Genomic DNA, 17,015 nt, shown 5'->3' with positions numbered 1-17,015 from the left:
TAATATAAGGGTATCCAGGCAACGATAGGCCCTTGCAAAGAGTCGACCCGGTGGGCATAGCTGAGCGCAGATGTAGAGCTATTTATCGGCGTGTTTAATCGGTATCTCGTCCGCTAGCATGGCAAGGTCGTCCGCGTCCGCCATGTTGACGGAAGGGTGAAACGTATATGTGCACGATCCTTCGCAGTAAAGCACTGTTTGAGCAATAGTGAAAATCAGACCTGAAAAAAATTTCAGGCCTGTACGGGATTCGAACCACTGACCTCTACGATACTAGTGCAGCGCTCTACCAATTGAGCTAACAAGCCAACTGGGAGCAGGCCAGTATCGCAGAGGTCAGTGGTTCGAATCCCGTACAGGCCTGAAATTTTTTTCAGGTCTGATTTTCACTATTGCTCAAATAGTGCTTTACTGCGAAGGATCGTGCACATATACGTTTCATAACCGCAGTTCATACATATGTTTCCTATGTTTGTTGTTGTTTGATTTATCATCTACGGGTTTATGTCGAATTAATTTGATGGCCTGCTCCCAGTTGGCTTGTTAGCTCAATTGGTAGAGCGCTGCACTAGTATCGCAGAGGTCAGTGGTTCGAATCCCGTACAGGCCTGAAATTTTTTTCAGGTCCGATTTTCACTATTGCTCAAATAGTGCTTTACTGCGAAGGATCGTGCACATATACGTTTCATAACCGCAGTTCATACATATGTTTCATATGTTTGTTGTTGGCAGGGTGAAAGGAACGCGGGAAATGACTAGTTACCAGGTTTTGCTCCGTAAACAGGGCTGGGTTAGTCCCCAGACTGCTGCGCCATATTTTTTAAAGAGCACCATTTACAAAAATTGACTCGAGCTCTCGAGCCAGCATTTACAATAGTAAAGACATCATTTTAGAAGATTCTTAGCACCATTTGGGGAAAAATAGTCATAGATTATCGTATAGGGGCAGCATTTACCAAACGATAGGCACCATTTTATGAAAACAACCGTCACCATTTTACAGAGGCAGCATTTACAATACTATCGGCATCATTTATAAAATCGAGGCACCATATTAAAACAAAACGAAGGTTGCATTTACAGAAATGCAAGCACCATTTACCAAAATGCAAGTACCATTTACGAAAAAACACAAGGGCTGAACTTTTGGCGGGAATGGCACCTCATAATCTTTAGGTGTCATACAGTATCGAGAGTTTTACGGATGAAGTTGTGTTGGAGGTTTCAATAAACATGAACAAAATTATCTGCGCACGGACCAACGTGGAAACACAAAAGAAGCTGATAGATCTAAATTACTCAGACACCAGCCTGGAGGTCTTGGATACCGCCCGAGGCCGTAGGCCGAGGGCAGTACTGAAGACAGAGGGCACAGTTTTTCCCACTACGGACCGACCTAATGCTGGTGAATAACATTTTCATTTTTTTCTCACACATAACAAAATGATTTCCAAAAAAAACCCGGGTGATTTTGGGCTACAATTACGAGTTTAATTGCGGGAAAGTATTGTTTGTTTCTGACGACGAATAATCTTCAAGATTTACCTTTTTTCCGTTTTAAAATGTCACGGAGAGTCAAAGTTATCAAAACAGGCCTCAATCACATTTTGTTGAGACCATGCTGCACAATGGAAAACCAACGCCAGGACCACAGAAGCTGCATGTGAAGTTCATGAAGAAAGAATGAAATATGCCCAAATGCTCACCACAGACCTTTTGCAAGAGGCAAGAAAGAACTTTAGAAACTTAGAACAAGATTAGAGAAAACAGCACACACAGGCCACTTAGAGCAAATTATGTTTACCCTAAATCTTGGATAGAAAAGAAAGTAAACAACGACTCACCAGATATGATTCAGTCTCCGTGAGAAGCCAATGGTAGCAAACTTGAACTTCATTGAAGGCTTCTGCCAAGGGAACGTCTGCACTGGAGGAACAAAATGATTGCCAAAAGAACACGGGTGATTTTGGGCTACAATTGCGAGTTTAATTGCGGGAAAGTATTATTTGTTTCTAACGACGAATAATCTTCGAAGATTTACCTCTTTTCCGTTTTAAAATGTCACGGAAAGTCAAATTGTAAGTGAATGCAGATGTGTATTTTGAAATTCAGTCTGCTCGTTTGTTTTCTGCAATAGTGTGTGTAAATCTGTCTTTCTTCCACCGAAAACTTGAGCTGAAGTCAATAAGAATCTTTCTAGGCCGCAGATACAAAGGGACTGATGCGACTTTATTTATCGAATTCCTTCGGTTTCTGTTCGGAAATTTAGGGTAGAAATGTCCAAATTCAAGGGATATGCAGAAAAACCAAAGCGATTCGAGAGAGAGAAAAGAAAGAATTAATGTTATTTATCGCCAAATGGTCGTCAACGAAGCCCTTACTTTATAATTTTTCCCAGCTGGCAAAATGAGATATATTTGTGACAAATTGCGATTAATGAAGCTTGAGATGTTCTGCAAAGTGACTCAAGCGAAACGATAACGCCCGTTGTGAGCAGGCCGGATGGGAGAATACTGCCCGCTCTCGGTACCAATAAGATCGCAGAATTTATAGTATACCACCCGCTCACGAGCTGAGAAAAAATAATTTCAGATATTCAACCTTACAAATCCCTTGCAATTGTGATAACAATTTTTTGCTATAGCTAAATTCCACATTCTAAACATACCTCTTTGATAAGAATTCTGGTAAGATTTTTACTTTGTATTCTGTCTCCATGCTCTATCATGTGAAATCAGTTACATTCAACTAATTTCAATTGTGTGACCTTTTCATAACTTCAGTATTTGTAATAGGAAAAAACATCCAATTGAAAAAGGACGCGTTGAAGCTCCAAACTCAACTTAAAAAGAGTAAAAAAAATCAGACGCCCACTGAAAAAAAAAAGGAAAAACAAGGCAGTAACAAGCTGAGGGGGACGGCAAGATCTGCTTTCTCAAAACTGAAACAGAAATTGCCGAGGAACAGTGAAATCATCAAAAATAGGTATTTCCTTGTGGAGACATTTGCACATAGTCACAATGGACACAACCAAAGAACTTTTACGTTTATGGCTTATGTCAGATACAAGCAACATGCATCTTTGTTATCTTAACAAAAGACACCTGTAGCATTACATTTGCTTTTTAATATTTTGTTTGATTGTAGCCGCCCAACAAACTTCCTTGTCTCCCCAACTACGCTTCCTGAATGAAACGTTCTTTTAGGTGAAGCCAACAAATGAGTTTTTTGCAAGTGCTTTTCAAATTCCAAGTACGATTTTCAACTGGGGAGCGATGACTCCCACAAAGGAGGAGAAGAGAGGCACATAGTTTACACTTGGCTTTAGTTCACACCTGGTGCCCAATAGAGAACAAGCCTCAAGCTTATGTCCTTGCAAATAGCTTAACAACAAGTGGGTCTGTAAAACACCAGTCTGATGCAGATTACCATGTTGTAAAAAATGAATATGATATTACCAATGTTTCGGGGTTAATAATAATAATAATAATAATAATAATAATAATTTTTTTTTTAATAACAATAATCTTTATTTAGCAATAATTTCCATAAAATCCTCTACAATACAAAATATTAACAGCGTAAAAAAACGATCCAAAATAACTCACTTTCGGCCCACATCTACTCCTTTTTTTTAATGTCAAAGTGTCTGGAAAACTATAAATAACGGAGTCAAATCTGAACAGATTCAAAGTCTAATAATCTGGTAAGTAAAAGCATATCTAAAACTATACAGAAAAGAGAAAGGTGAATGGCAAATCTAGAACCCTATATACAAGGCTGCTAATAATAATAATAATAATAATAATAATAATAATAATTATAATAATAATAAGGCAGCAGTTCCCAGGCTACGAGGTGAAGCAATATAATATCATTATGGATGCCCTCGGGGGGTGGTCACGGGAGCTGGATGTCATGATGCGCGAGCTGGTGGGAGGCAGAAGCACAGACGTACTGCGAAAGATGCAGAGGGCAGTGTTCTCGGGCACGCTGAATATTGCCCGGACTTTCAAGGTGGCAGTTTGACTTTCTGTTAGAAGGAGGACCGTAGACACAACGGAAAAGCTTTTTAGGATTAGTTAATGTACATTTATTTTTTTACTCCATGGCTCACAGGTTACGGTTTTCACCCTGTGCTGCCTGATTAGAATGTAGCATTCAGTTGATTTCTGTGCGACATAATAATGATATTTATCAAGGGAGCCCACTCGCCTTGGCGGTTTTCAGTGGGGCCCTGCAAATAATAAAATAAAATTACCTAGGAAACAAAAATTGATACTACAACATTAAATTTATTTTCAAGTCACTCAACAATGAGATAGCGCATTAGTTACAAACTTTTAAGCTTTGCCTTAAAGAGGGATAATGATTTGCTGTTTTTAATGTCATTGTCTAAGTTGTTCCTGTCCTTAGAGGCTTGATAAATGAAAGTTTGCATGCCCCAATTGGTACGCACGCGAGGAAGATGTAAATCATTGCTTCTGCGATTTAGATGAGAATGAAAACTACTATTGCATCTGATGTCAAATTTAACATGAATTTCCCCTAATAGATATTTTTGCATGATAACACAGCGATGGAAGTGTTGTCTCTTTGAGAGGGGCTTTAGGTCCAAACGATCTAGTGCCTCAGTTGATGAACTTGGTGGCAAATTAAGCAGGACCTTGGCTGCCTTGTTTTGAAGAACTTGCAGCTGACCCATGAGTGTGTCGTTATTTTTGTAACCCCACATTGTGTCTCCATAGTCAAACAGTGGGATGATTAAGCAATCATGTAGTGTTCGTTTAGCATGTAGAGGCAAAAGATGTCGTATTCTCTTTACCATTCCAATCCTTTGAATGATCTTTGTACTGATGGTATTAATGTGCTTGGACCAAGACAGAGTTTGGTTTATAACAACTCCCAAGTACTTAAGTGAGTCAGACCTATCAATAGCAGTGGAATTTACTTTAATAAAGACGTCATTGACTAGTTTAAGCTTCCGTGGGTTACCAAAAATAATGAAATTGCATTTAGGAATATTTAGTGTCAACAGATTACTCGAAAATCAGTTGGAAACTGCCATAAATGGCTTGAACCCGGGGGTAATATGTGAAGGTGTAGTCTGATTGTCCGGGTGAGTGTAGTCCTGAGAAGGACTGTTGTCGGTGGTAGTGACTGATGTTTCGACAACCTGTGCGGAAGTCATCATCAGAGTCAAGTGAATGATTGTTGTCAGTAGAATGTTCTTATTCCAGTTTGTGTAAAATGATCGGTTGGTTTTGCTGTGATGTTATTGGCTGTAAGACTCAAGTGATGTTAGTCGGTTGTCATTGGTCTGTTTCGATCTGTCAGTAAAGTTAGGTTTTTTTTTTTGGTCGTTTGTGATGTTTATGTCGTGAATGAGTCGTTTGTATGGACTCCTAAACAGATGTCATTTGTATGAACTCCCCTAAACAGATGTCAACAACTACCCACTCCATACAAACGACTCATTCACATGTTTACATGTTAGAGTTATCAAAACAGGCCTCAATCACATTTGTTGAGAATATTCTGCACAATGGAAAAACCAACACCAGGCCAGGACCACAGAAGCTGCATGTGAAGTTCATGAAGAAAGAATGAAAGAATAATTATAGGGGCAATAACTGAGAAAGCAATTAAACCATATGCTTTGGAACCATTTACCTATTGACATTAGATCAATCAACGATGTAAACAAGTTCAAATCTAGATTGAAGACCTTTCTTTTTAAGCAAGTTAATGAACTATCCTAGGTTCTCCATTTTGTAATTTTGTTATTATGTATATATATATATATATATATACGATTATTTAGGAAAATAAAAATTAAAACTTGATACTACAGATCTGTTTCGAAAGGAAAAGTCCTCTCTCGTCCAGATCTGTTTCGAAAGGAAAAGTCCTCTCTCGTCCACCTGACGAGAGAGGACTTTTCCTTTCGAAACAGATCTGTAGTATCAAGTTTTAATTTTTATTTTCCTAAATAATCGTTTACAAAGCTCCATATGATTGTAGAGCACTCTGCGATTCAAAGATAAGGTTTTTTACACATTTACATTTATATATATATATATAGGTATACGATTTAAGTCCTTTTTAAAGCATTGTAAAGCGCTTAGCACTGAAAAGGATAGGCGTTATATAAATATTTTATTATATTATTATAAAGAATTATGCCCAAATGCTCACCACAGACCTTTTGCAAGAGAAAAGTGAAAAGTGAAAGAACTTTAACAAGATTAGAGAAAACAGCACACACAGGTTACTTACAGCAAAGGATGTTTACCCTAGATCTTGGATAGAAAAGAAAGTAAACAACGACTCACCAGATATGAATCAGTCACTAGAAGCCAATGGTAGCAAACTTGAACTTCATTGAAGGCTTCTGCCAAGGGAACATCTGCACTGGAGGAACAAAGGTCATTCAACTCAACAGTAATTGAGGGAGTTACCAGTACACCTGATGGACAAGTTCCAGGACTTTAGCAGGGCTAAAGGTGTTGAACCATGGAGAGGACTGCTACCAATATATGATCTACCAAGAGAATACCAGTTGTGTGTACAAAACCTTCCAAATGTCTTCCAGCCTCCAACTGCTTGTCTTTCCAGGTGCCACATGACTGTACATGTTATGCCATTGCCTGCAGTCATGAAGAATATCGCAGTCACTGACCCACACTGCATGAAATAATTATATCTCAGCATGAATGAGTTTTTACACACAGAGACACATCTAATAATTAATAAATGTTTCAATGCAACATGTTAGAACTAACCTAGTATAAAGCATGTTGAATATGCCATTTTAGTTAAGTGAACATATCTTAGTGTGTGTAGCATGCTAGCTTTGCAATATTGTAACTGGTTTTACAGGGTAAAAGTAAAGCACATGGTACCAAAGCTGAGACAGGCATGTAAAATCATGTTGTATTGGATCTTGAATTAAATGAATTGACCTTTACATTCAAATTGAACAGTAGGTAAATGAAGCTGTAACCTATCTGATTTTAAATTGTTATGCATGACTGTAGCTTAGTATAATGTTGAACATTAAAGTGCTGTCACTTCACTAGACTGAGTAGTTTAAGACTGTAATAGCTGATGTAATATTTATCTACATGTAGATTTTATCATTTTCATCATGATATGTAGTCAATGAAAAAACCTGCAATCCAATGCTCAAACAGAATATCACTTGTGTGAAGCTGAAGGTGCTTTTAAATCTTAGTTTTGGAAACACCCCACAATTTGACGTTATTTTAAGATATAAAGGAACACGTAGTTGGATGAATCACTGTATAAACTGTTACTATCAACAGATTGTGCCACAGCATTACTATCTTTTGGATACCCTAGTTACACCATTGCACATGTACAATGTAACATATTTATTAGCAGTATGTAACTTTTAATGTGGTAAGAGCATGACTTGTAGATTGGTGTTCTTGTACACAAGTGTATCATTTAATTTGTACAGTAAGGGCAATGCAAAGTGATGTAGCCAATGTTATGTTAAATATAGTTAGTGTACAATGTATAGCAAAGATATCAGTGATGTCACCTACTGTTATTAATATGCCAACAAGAGAACTATTGGCTACAGGTTTTGAACATTTAAATAACAAAGACAATGTTTGTAAATAAATATCTTCTCTATAACAGCAATAAATTAGATTTACAACATTGGATCTGTTCAAAATGTGCCAGGTTTATTATCCTGTCTTTCCTTATTCTGTGTGAAAGATAAGTAATATTACTCTGACTCGTGATGAATCCTCTCCCTGTTAAAGGTTTTTTTTTTTTTTACATCAATGAAATTTTTTTCTCACATACAGGAAACTTATGATAGCCACTATTTACCTGTACCTACACCAATTATTAAATATGCAGTGGTAAAAAAAAGAATCAGTCTATCGGTCAATACTCCACATTCAATGCGCCCAAAAGAAATAACCATTAATTTAACAACAACAACAACAACTTTATTTGTACCCAACATAAAAAAATACTGATAAAAATAACGATAAATTGACAAGAATATAAAGGAGTACTAGCTACCCCCAATAACCATAGGGGCTAGAAAAAAATAGGGCAGCTATACTTAGATATAACACACACATCATCATCATCATCTCCATAACCCTAATTGTTACCAACGAGTACCCGAGAAGTGATTGATATACTGTTCTAGGTTCCTGTTGGCGAATAAACTCAAGTTCACTCTCAGTCTCGAATGGGCGATACTACCAGCACACCCCAAGGTAGAGTCAATTTATTATCTTACCTCGAGCATCGGGCGCTTGCTGTACTTTCGATTTATTTCCTTCCTTCATGGCATCTTGAGCGCGCGTCAAAAAAATTAAAATAACTTTCAAACGAACAATAATGGACTCCAAACAATTTGCCTTGAATTTTTACGGTGCCAACCACATAAAAAACACCACGCGTAATGAACGAAAAAACAGTACGAAAAAATAGCATTTCCACCACTAAGTCGACGAAATGAAAACAAATAAAACGGTAGAATCTTCGGCAAAATTTCCATATATTAAAAGATAAACTACCGAAAACTTTGTGTTTTTACAAGATATATTTAACGGTAAAGTTTTAAGAGGGGAGGAGAGATCTAGAAGTAATCACATGAAGGAGCCTCTTCGGCACATGCCTGACATTCCTTTGGTACGTCATCGACCAACTTACGGTCACGTTCTTAGCGTTTGGAGAACTCGGCGTTTGGAAACCTAAGGGGAGGGGGAGGTGGGGAAAGGTGCAAAAAATAGAATAGGGAAAAAAACACAATGTTCTCGTTTTCTTGCATTAATAAAATTTTGAATCACTATGAGTTAGCTTTATTTGTTGTTTTAGTGATATTTATCCCACGTTTTGTAAACGTTATATCGCTGAGAGCCTGACGAGAAACCTGCCCCCTGGCCCTGCTACCACCCCAGTGAGTAAAACACACACATGTTGTACAGATATTGTGGCTGTACAGATTTCCATTAAGAGGAACACAAGCTCTTTGATAGCAGAGCGCATCATGTATTTGCGCTTAGTTTGCGTTTTTCTTCTCAATTCACTCACCAGAGGTAAAGAAACCTTATTCATTTATTTGAACGATACATTATCTTGATTCAGTATGTATCACGTTATTTCTGATCCTCCATGAAGCCATAATTTCAGTTTATTGCTAGTTTTCTCGCATTATTTTCGATTGTAGGTTGGGAGAATACCCGGCCACTTTCGTCCACCTCATTTCCCTGTGTCGGAAGGCTTTAAAGAACGAAGCGTAACACAATAGAGGCTATCCTTATTCAATGACATGCGAATGAGTGGCCGGGTATTCTGCAATTTAGCCATAGGTTGGCCTATTATGCGGCGTGTTAGATAACGGCGAATTATGCGATTATTGTGGGTATAGTTTAGTTTATCTAGTGTAAGATTTTTTTACGCCATTAACTTAGTCTGGACAGCTGTACGATTTTTACGCCGTCAGCGTTAAATTTTACAGTATGTAATCTATTAAGAAACACCTCCTAAGTATATTAAAAAATTAGAAAATAATCTACGTTGTATCAAAGTAATCGTCTAGAGGGGAAACTTTGGAAGCACTATTCTCTGCTTTGATTTTCGAATCAGTTGGCCAAACATTTGGCTCCTCCACAAAATCAAAGATATTCCCTCGAAAATTGGCACAGAGTGAGATCATTAGTTGAAGCAAAAACTGCTTTTCGGAATAGTTTTTGAGATATGTCATGGAGAATTCAAAGGTTAGCAAAAAAATTTTCATACTTGAACTAACGATTATAAATTTTAAAAGGTGTCGATCAACGATCGTTCACAGGGTCTCTTCGCACAATATTTGCTTATTGACTTCCCAAAGACTGTTTTCCCAAACAATACTAAACGTGAGCTCATAGAAATCGGTTGAAGACACATGAATTGAGTAGTTTTTTTTTTTCTGCTCCCGAGGTTATCTTTTCTATATTTCAAAAATTAGAAAAAAAAAAGCAAAAAAAAAAAAACAAAAAAAACAAAAACAAGTAAATTACCATATTCTTTAGTTTATAATTTTTAAAATGGATGTTCAGTTTTACAGGGATTACCTCCAAGCACTTGCTTTAATTATAGTAATTTTCTGTGACCCACCCTTGAGTGTATCTTGTATGGTAACCTGAAGTCCACAATTATCTCCAACCCAAAGGCTAAGGCGAGACTCTGAGAGAATTCAGTTTTCAAAGTTGGCAGAGTAGTCATAGGTGCCTGCCCAGTGCTGCAAGAATATACAATAAACTACTCTTTTGGCAAGGAAAGAGGCTAACAAAATCAAGTCTTATATGAATTAAAGTAAATCCCAAATTTTGTTAACATTATTACTCTACATTAAATCAAGCTTTCTTTATGCTTAGAGAGAGATTCTTTCTGCTTACAGGCCTAGGGCAGGCTTTAAATGAAGATGGCAGCATAACATTCCAAAATGAAACCGTTTGTACAACAACGGAACAAAATGTCTTGAAGATAGATTGCAAAATCTCACTTCCAAACAACACAGTTGCAGTAGATGGAGTTGAATTTTGGCTCTTTGGCCAAGATAGTAAAAAAGAAGTAACTGGTCGGCTAGCTAGGGGACTCTTAAATTCCTCTGGTTTGGAACAGTTTGCAGTGGACCCCCAAGTGGTGGGAAATTTCAGCCTACAGAAGGCAACCATCAGTTTGACTGTTAAATTGTCCAAACTTACTACTGGTCAGTTTCAGGCAAAGACTTCATTTGGCATACACCTTTCTGAGACAACTCTCACAAGTCATCCTGTTGTGATGAAAAAAGTGATTGTTGTTGTGTCTGCTCAAGAGAAATATCCTAATGCCACAGATAAAATAATACGCCATCGACATGACAAACTGTTTGTCATAAAATACTCCAATACATGCACAGGTTAGTTCCTTACTGAGTTGTTTAATTTTATTTGTTAAAAGAGATGGCCATTTATTTCAAATTTGTTTAAAAATTATTTCATGATGTGATTTAGAGCTTGAACATAACCTTTAGCTCTGACTATACTGTGTATCATTTACTAGCATGCTATTTGATGATTCATGGGCTTAATGGCTTTTTGACTGTTATTGAATTTCACTTGTAATAAAACAGTCAAAGCATTCATTTGAGTTAAGACAGCCATTAGCTAGGGTAAACTTTTCTTTTTTACTCATTCTTTGTTAGAATTATTAAACAGTGGAATACATTTCCTAAAGATATAGTGGATGAGCAGGATTTTTGAGTTTTTAAAAGCAATTCTTAAAAAACTTTGTAAAATTGAAGTGAATTCTTAAATGATTCTTAAATTTTAAATTGTATTATAATCTAATACTTACACAAGGGTATTAAGTGTTCTTGAAAGGGATAACTTGTGACTTTTCCTTTTACTGTATCTGAGTGTTTAGATATTAAACAAATCCCATGACTTAATTTGAAATCAGTGTATTTCATTTTATATATAGATAACAGACGTGAGTATAATTGTCTCTCAAATTTTAACTTTGGTTTTTTACATTTACATTTCTTTCAGCAGGACTAACACCAACACCAACACCAACACCAACGTCGACATCAACCTCGCGTATGTTGTACATAGGTCTTCAAACTGCAGCTTAAGCAGTCAATTAGTTAAAAATCCTGTTAAAGAAAACGAGAGGGACATGAATGAAATAACCATGCAAACAGTAGTGTAGAGCAGGCTGGACAGTCATTTTGTAACACCATACGACTATGCATGCAGAGGCTACTGTATTCTAAAATTGATTAAGTTTATAAATTTAACTCACATCTGTCAAATTTTGGGTTTTTGACTTGAGGGATGGTCAGTTTTTTGGATCATTGGGAATTAGCACTCTATAAATACTGTATATTATTATTATTTCATGTGAATTTGAAGAATTTGAATGCTGATGGCAAAAATGTTGATCATTGTATTTCATCTAGTAACAATTTTTTTTCCTATTTCTTTCTTACAGCTAGTATTTCTGAAGCAGTAAATGTAACTGTTAGCTGTCAACTAACCCACCCGCCAAGTAAACAGAAGGACATTGTGGCTAAAGGTTTGTCGCTGTCAATTCACTTACATAAGTGCTTAAAAAGAAATATACATGTAGTTCCCTGAGAGGAAATGAGCTTACTGTTAAAGGGGAACTGAAGCCTAAAATTGGTATATTGTTTGCATTCATTTCTAGTTAGCTTTAGAGGAGTAAGATAAAGTGTCAATATTCATTTTCGTTCAATTCTTGTTTTTTACGAGAAAATTCGAAGTTGCCCTTTTTCCTGCTTTTGGGGCTGTAAGACCGACGGCTCAAAATAAGTCAGCAGCGGTCATTTATGATGTCAGTGGTGGGGAACCAACTTAAGAAAAACAACTGTTACTGTTTCATTTTCGTAGTTAATCCCCATTACAAGTCACACAACTTTGATAACTCCATAACCAAACCAAATTTCTGTAGGCTGATAGTTTCGAAAGAAACTGTTTGGGGCTGCGTCGGTTGGGGTAACGAAATAATTTGGATATATCAACAAAGTTGAAATGGTAAATTGGTCACCGTAACGATTACAAAAGCTGACGTTTCGAGTGTTAGCCCTTCGTCGGAGCGATAACTTCTTCGCTCCGATGAAGGGCTAACGCTCGAAACGTCAGCTTTTGTAATCGCTACGGTGGCCAATTTACCATTTCAACTTTGTTGATATATCCAAATTTCTGTAGGAAGAGTATGGGTTTATTATCTTTCTTCCCCACCAGTGACGTAAGAGCAAGCTAAAATGACTGCTGACATCGCTTTTCTGAGCCGCCGTACTACGAGGCCAAAATACCACTTTAAACTATTTTTCTGAGACAAAGTTGGGCCCAAAGACTGAAAAAAACCTTTGAACATTGCTATTTGAACTATAAGCTGCAATTTAAAAATGGTTCATTTTTAGGCTTCAGTTCCCCTGTAATGAATAGTAAACCTAATAACATTGGTTTGTGGACATTTTATAGATAACTTCTTTGATGCCACATTGAAATTGCAAAATTGGCTCTTTTAAATGCTAACAATTTGTGTAAGTGTAGTGTGATCGTCTGGGTGGGTGTAGTCCTGAGAAGGACTGTTGTTAGTGGTAGTGACTGATGTTTTGACAACCTGTGTGGAAGTCATCATCAGTCACTTGACTCTGATGATGACTTCCACACAGGTTGTCAAAACATCAGTCACTACACCATCTACAGTCCTTCTCAGGACTACAATCACCTGGACAGTCACACTACACTTGCACATGTTAACCCCCTGTTCAAACCATTTACTGTATTGCCAACAATTTGTCACTTAATATGACATAGACCCTTCAAAAATAGTTTCTCAAAACCATTGTCTAATTGTTTACTAGAATCCTGGGACTATTTGACAAATCATCCAATTTTCCCCACATCATGCATTTGCTATCTGATGTGATTTGAGGCCTGATGAGCCATTACATTGCAAATTTGCCCCAAGAGGTATCAAACCAGGGACCCTTGATCAGCTTCTGAACCATCTCTGGCATGCATTTTATAGTGACTGGCACGGTTCATGAGGTCTTACTTGATGGGTCTTACTTTAACTTACCAACACATCCCCTGATATAGGTCTTTACTGGCTATATAAAGCCCTGCCCAAATAAGTGCCCCCCCTCCCTCCCCCACATTAAGCTTTAATTACAGTGAAATCAGTACAGGAGAATTTTTTTTTTTAATCCAGTTAATTTTTTCTCCATATACTTACAGAGTTCCTTTATGCATGTTCTGTGTTTTATTCATTTTTTTTCCATTCCTGTCCAAACATATCAAGCTCCCCTCTCAAGTGCCTTCTGTCCAAGTGCCTGAGCACTTACTTGAGGAAATACATAAACCTACTTGGGGAATGCATGTTTTTATGGTTGTTCATTAAATAAATGTTATAATTGTTGTTGAGAAAGTGATGAACTACTTGAAATTGATCCCACAGAAGTGTCGCCAACTTGTTATTGTTTCATGATATCCTTAGGAACTACACTTTTGGTAGTCTACATTGCTGGTCCTATTGTGGTTGTCATGATTGTGGTTCTGCTGTGGTATCTAAAAAGAAAAAAGGAAAGAAGCTATGCACTTGCTGTGGACATGAGATACAGTGGTCTGTTGCCCTCACTGGTACAAACATAACCCAACACGGTGACCTGATTGGTGCGACATACAAATATGTTATTCAGCAGCTGGGAGGTCCATACTGGGAAAAACTGTGCCCAAGGTCTTGAATACCCAAGACTGTCTTAGTACTCAATAGTGAGGGCACTGTTTTTCCCAATACAGACTGACCTAGGCTGGTGAATAACATTTTTTTTTTCGAAAACTTAAACAAAATTCTTGCCAAAAGAATCCAATGGATTAAGGGCTGTAATTATGGCAAGATCTTCTCTAAACTTTACAATTTGAAAATGGTGATTTAAAAGGTTTCCAAACAAGCTAAGTAAGTTAACAAAGGAGCAACTCTTAATTAACACAATCTAACATAAACTTGATGTGATCGAACCCAATACCGACTTGATCTGTAGAAACTATTTCCTGTGATAATCAATTCATCCCACACAAAGGATTTCAGGGATTTGCATCATAAATTTCCTTTATGTTGTCGCACTATCACGCCTAGTTTCAAAATCATAAGAATTTCCTCCCATCGGTCAATTCCTTATAAAAGAAGTTAGTTTAATTCAGTGGTTCAAAGTGTCAAGACCTGCTGCAAGCTCAGGACCTCTTGGTCACAAAAAGTAACTCCAGGGTAACCTCAAGTTAATGACCTATTTTACTGAGGATTTGGTATGTCACATTTGACCTTGTTATTATTGTCTTACAGATTAAGCTCGAGAATAATACAGTTCATACAGGGCTTGACACTAATGGTAGCCCACTAGCCACAGACTAGTAGAAATTCAGTTTTGGCTAGTGGTTTTTAATTTCCTCTAGCCAGTTTGGCTAGTAAAGACTGAAATTGTCGTAACATCTAAAAACATCTACGATGTCACTAGCCACTTGGCTAGTAAGCTGAAAAGTTAGTGTCGAGCCACATCATATGTACTTATCTCAATTCAATTGTCTAGTCTTTGCTAAAATCCTTAGTTGATTCATGTCCAAAATGTCTAGAGTGTATTCAGTTTTCAGAACATTGCATGTATCTGTACTTTTCGTTCACTAGACATGTTATGTGATACTGTATTTTAACATTGTATTTATCTGTACTTTTTGTGATCACTAGACATGTTATGCGATACTGTATTAGACCGAGTTCATTGGTGAAATTAGATATTTTACTGTAGTTTTCATTGTTTAGTTCATCAGTAATGACAGATGTTGTACCATCACAGAATGATATGTTGCCAGTTTTCCTTGTTTTTTGTCAAAGAAAAATATGAAATTTCCATCAAGATTAGTTTTATTTATTATTATGCTGTGTTGAGCTATTGTTTTATCATTATTAAACTTGTTTTCAGTTTTCATGTATAGTTCTAAGAATAACTCATCATTTAATAGTTATATGTTTGAATAGGAGGATTAGTATTTTCTTAGTGTCACACAATGATCACTGTTCTGTCATGCAATGCTTTGAAATTGTCTTGTTTGTTAAATTTAGTGCAATGCCATTGCATGACAATCTATTGTACTTTTACTAGTTGTTTTATTTTTATTATTTGAATTATTTTATTGTAAATTATATTAGTGATTTGCTATTTGTCATTTATTTCTTTTAGCTTGTAAATATCACCCTTTTCTTTTTTTGTAATTTCCTGTATAAATAAATTTTATTGTGGCTATAAGTCTGTGCTGTTGTTCAAATAACAACACCAGAACCTGTCTCGGTCACATCACCTATTAACTCTCCTGGTCAAGAAAAATACTTATCCATAGAAATAAAAACCACCTTAAATGCATTGAATGTTTATACTGCCAGACTAGCCCTAAAATGATTGGGGGGCAGGGGTCTCAATCAACTGGAAAGTCACATTTTATAGTTACCAATTATTCACCAAAGTGGAGGTTACAGAGCCACAAGGCAGCAAGGTAAATATCCACCAATTTCACTGATACTAAGGTAAAGGATTGTTTTAGTATAAACCACACAGATACCAGGTGATTTTATCTCACCACCTGCTTGGAAGTGAACAGTACTTGCCATTCACTTCTGAAATAACCAAACAACAGGCACGAAAAGCACTTTTCCCATGTGTTCTATATAATTATACCAAGATTACATATCTCATAGGTTCTGACACCTCTTATTCTACTTTACAGAATTGATGTAAGCATAGAGAAAATTAAAAAACCTTTAGGCACTCATACATGACATTTATAATGTGTGGGTTAAAATATCAGAAAGCCAACTTCTAACAAAGACGTCAATTAACATTTCTGAAACTAAAAAAAAAGTGCACAGTTTAGTACGTATACATGTTCATCATGACTTACCCCAATACAGAAGGTGATTGAGAAATGCTGTATTTCCTAGACATTAAAACTGCCTCAGCATAACATGACATAGGGCATTATTGGTGTAACGACAGCCGGGTAGACAAACAGTGACCGCAAATCTGCAATTATTTAATACTCTGGTGAACAGCAAATCTACAAGATGGCTGTCCGCCCGAAACTACGTCACGTGACCCCCAAGGGAGGAAACTAGACTACTTCATATAAGCATACTCGTTACAATTGGTACAGTAGCTGAAAGTCATTTGTCGCAGATGCACAATTTATTTGGAAATTGGTAACTATTGCTAGAACCCCAAGTAGGCTGGGCTGCGTGTCCATTACAAGCTAGCTAAAGGTTGCGATTCTTGGTCGAATAGCAGTGTTGTCTGCATTTCTTGGCAATAAACAGTGGTTCTTGTTTTGTTGGGACAAATAATTATACACATTTTAAACTCAGCAATCCATGAATTTTTCTTTAATGTCAGCATTACAGCCTCTTAATATGATGTCTGT

The 17,015-nt window shown here is 36.8% G+C and overlaps 2 long non-coding RNA genes across 3 annotated transcripts; both read right to left on the bottom strand.

Annotated features, from left to right (window-relative positions):
- Positions 1 to 734: 734 nt before the first annotated feature.
- On the bottom strand, positions 735 to 8,658 carry LOC148724129 (uncharacterized). Of its 2 annotated transcripts, XR_015991841.1 has the most exons (4): positions 8,294 to 8,658; positions 6,336 to 6,650; positions 1,845 to 4,928; positions 735 to 1,713 (listed from the first exon to the last, which is right to left on the bottom strand). It is a non-coding gene; the product is annotated as an uncharacterized LOC148724129 (long non-coding RNA). The 2 variants fall into 2 exon arrangements; XR_015991840.1 differs by lacking the exon at positions 735 to 1,713 and having other exon boundaries at positions 4,276 to 4,928; positions 6,336 to 6,687.
- A 1,606-nt stretch (positions 8,659 to 10,264) lies between these two features.
- Positions 10,265 to 16,715, bottom strand: LOC148724128 (uncharacterized). The gene is made up of 4 exons (XR_015991498.1): positions 16,500 to 16,715; positions 13,789 to 14,120; positions 10,746 to 11,677; positions 10,265 to 10,279 (listed from the first exon to the last, which is right to left on the bottom strand). It is a non-coding gene; the product is annotated as an uncharacterized LOC148724128 (long non-coding RNA).
- Positions 16,716 to 17,015: the final 300 nt, after the last annotated feature.

Source organism: Stylophora pistillata, chromosome 9 (genome assembly GCF_964205215.1).
Source record: "Stylophora pistillata chromosome 9, jaStyPist1.2, whole genome shotgun sequence".
NCBI classification, from domain to species: Eukaryota; Metazoa; Cnidaria; class Anthozoa; order Scleractinia; family Pocilloporidae; genus Stylophora; species Stylophora pistillata.
Note: the sequence above shows the minus strand (reverse complement) of the source record. Positions and strands in the feature narration are given on the sequence as shown.